Here is a 3,345-nt window from a genome sequence, read left to right as displayed (position 1 = left end):
GCCCAGGAGGCTGCGATCCCCTCCTTCCTCCTCCAGAGGTCCCAACACCTCCCCACAATCTCCCCTCTCCCACCGGAAATCTGTAGGAGCAGCGAGGCCCCTGCTGGTTTTCAGCCGGTCCCCTACGTTGGAAGTAAAAAGTGAAGCACTTTATTTTGGTTGTGTTTGATCGCATTCTGCTTGGAAGTGGGGACCCCTCACTGCGTCCTTGTGCCTGTGACCTGTGTGGAGTGTCACCGCGTGTACATACTGTAAATTATTTATTAATGGCTAAATGCAAGTAAAGTTTGGGTTTTCTTTGTTTTGTTATTTTCCTTTGCATGTGCTGAAGTTTGTTTTCTGAACAGACTGGTTCCTTTTGGGGGTGGAGAGTTGACTCTGGTGGTGGGTGTCACGGCACAGTGTCCCAACGGTGTTTGTGGGGGGGCAGCTAGTGCTTGTGCGTGTGTCTGTGTGTATGAATGACGGTGTTTGTGGGGGGCGCAGCTAGTGCTTGTGCGTGTGTCTGTGTGTATGAATGTGTCGAGGATGTAGCAATTTAACAACCAAAGCCCCTTGTTTCTCTAAAATTACTTTTTCTCCTTACGATGAGCTGCCTTTTGGGGCTTGAGGGACCCAGGTTCCCCGACTCTGGCAGAGCTGGAACGCAGCCTTGAGGACAGATGGCCACGATGCAGAAAGATGCCCTACGGAGCAGGGTTGGGTGTGCTGGCCTGGGATCCAGGACGACTCCATCTCAGGGGTCAGCCTGGAGCCCCAGACCTGGGATTGTCGCTGTCACCCTTGAGGGTCCCACTGGTCACATGCAGCCTGGGGAGGAGTAATGGTCCCACAGAGGGGGCACCATCCACATCAGTGTAAGGAGGGCCAAAGCGTGCCTGGGGCCAGGGTCACTGCTGGCTGTCACTACATTTCATCCTTTACAACTACTCCATGAGCCAGAGACAAATTCATGCCCATTTTACAAAGGAAAAGGAAACGGATGAATTGACGTGCCGAGTTCCTTAACAAGGGCAGCGACAAGATGTATAGCTAGGTCTGTTTTGCCTCAAAGTTCCTGCTCTTAGCACTAAGTGCCACGGGGCAGAATCCCAGCACCTCCACTTTCCTAGCTGTGTGACCTTGGGCAAGTCACTTAACCTCTCTGAGCCTCCATTCCCACCTCTAAAATGGGGAGTGCCTACCAGAGCTGGTTAGTAAATCAGTTCTTGTACAGCACTTAGGGCAGAGCCTGGCACACAGCGACTGTCCTGCGTTGCTGATGACATTATCCCAAAGCAAGAGGAGTTAAGTGTGATGGGGGGTGGGGGGCCGGGGGGCCACAGGACCCAGAACCTTAGGAGGGAGGTGAACTGAAAGGCTAGCAATCCAGAGTGAATATACATCTCAGGCCCAATCTGAAGAGGAAGGCTAAAAGGGAGAACTTTCTAGAACCCAGCTTACACGAGCTTCCAAAGAGAACATGGAAATCTGGCCTTTGAGAGAAAGGAACCAGCATAGAAGGGGCCAAACAAGGTCTGAAGACACCCACGTGTCTCACCCAGTTGCCCCGACTGTCAGCAGCAATAGCCCTCACCCCCTCGGTAGGAACTGGGATGAAAGAGGCGGCACCACTGAGCTGGCAGAGCCGTGGGCACTTGGTCGGCACAGAAGAGCACATCACTGAGAAGCCAGGGCACACAGGTTTAAAAAAAAGAAACAAAACCTCATTCACCATCAGATGAAAATGCTACGCTACTCGCCAGAAATAGCGTCGGTTTGGAACCATTTCAGGACCCTCCACTTAGGATGGCATTCTCTCCAAGCACCTCGCTACTGGTTGCCTCACGAACGTGGAAATTTGCAGTTCGTGTGAAGATGGAACACAAGGGTCCTTGGCTAAATGGTTCCCAAGAAGCGGCTTCGTCGTGCACCTCGCGCTGGGTGGGAGCAGAGGCTCCTGGGCCAGCTCACCTGCGGCCCGTCAGCCCCAGGTCGACGCGTTAGCAGATGCAGGTGCAGCGCAGGCCACCCCCTCACGCCCCCCCGCCCCCCCCCCACTGGTGTGTGGCGGGAACTCCTGGGAGGTCTTGGTTCTTCCACCAGAATTTACAAGGCAAGATGACAGGAGAGAAGAAAGCTATTAAAAACAAACGAACGGGGCCATCCATAACGAAGGGGGCAAACTCGGGGGGCGGGATTACCAGGACACTGGGGCAGGAGCGGGGCTCAGCGATGCCAGGGAGCAGCGTGCAGCACGGGGTGGTCTTGGGCGGCAAGCTGACTTGGCATCCAAGCTGGCTTTGCCTGCTGCTAGCTGTGTGGTCTGCCTTGGAGTTTTTGAGCCTTAGACTCCTTATTTGTAACATGGAATTACGAGTACCTGCCTCCCAAGGTCACGCTAGAAATCCAGTGAGCTAACACTCATAAAGTGCCTGGCACATGGGCCCTGGCGCAATGCAGAGAGGCCACCAAAAATGGCGGTGCCCTCCCTCTGCAACTGTGTGTGCGTCTATTCAATGACTCTCATGATCGCCTGTGCTGGGGGAGTACAGTAGAGACCCCCACCCCAGACCACCTGCTTTCTCTTTGGAGAGACAATAAAGTTATGTCATCGAACGTCCCATGGTGACACTGAAAGTCAAAGGTTCTGAAACAGACGTATCCTGGACTGGGGGAGGGTGGAGTCGAGGGGACCTCTGACTAGCTCACCTGGGTGAATCTGGGGAGCCACCCATGCAAAGACCTGGGGAGAACATTCTACACAGAGCAAAGTGAGTGCCAAGGGCCTGGCACAGACCGGGGTCCACGGTGAGGCCAGAGAGGCGCCAGGGCACAACCTGACTCTCTGCCAGTCGCTGTAAGAAGCCATTTGCAGGTTCTGGGCATGGGAGGACTGCTCGTGACTCGGTCAGGATGCTGGAGAGCTAAGAGCAGGGCCGTCAGGAAAGAAAGTCAGGGACGATAGCACAAAGCCAGCCAGAAGTGGGGCGGCAGTAGGTGCGCCGGAGATGGTTGGCATTGGGTTTAATATGAAGGAGGGTTTGGGAAGCGACAGAACTGGAGAAGGGACTAAGGTGGAAGGTGAGGTTCCCGTGACGTAAGCCATGACAAGAGGGTGCCATGGCCTACTGGGGAAGACAGCTGGTGACAACGTAGGGGCACTAGAGTATTCCAGGGGCTCTGATGACCTCTGTGGGGACAGACAGGAATGGGAACTGGGAACAGCAGTGTCCAAGAAGGCTGCTCCGAGAAAACCAAGCTTGACAATGAACAAAATTCAGCAGGTAGCTGGAGATGATGGAGGAGGGCTGAAGGGACCGTGGCCCTGGCCTTCATCCCTGAGGACCCAGATAGCCTGCCTGC

Source organism: Pteropus medius, unplaced genomic scaffold (genome assembly GCF_902729225.1).
Source record: "Pteropus medius unplaced genomic scaffold, Ma_sr-lr_union100, whole genome shotgun sequence".
Classification (NCBI taxonomy): Eukaryota; Metazoa; Chordata; class Mammalia; order Chiroptera; family Pteropodidae; genus Pteropus; species Pteropus medius.
This window is presented reverse-complemented; position numbering follows the sequence as displayed.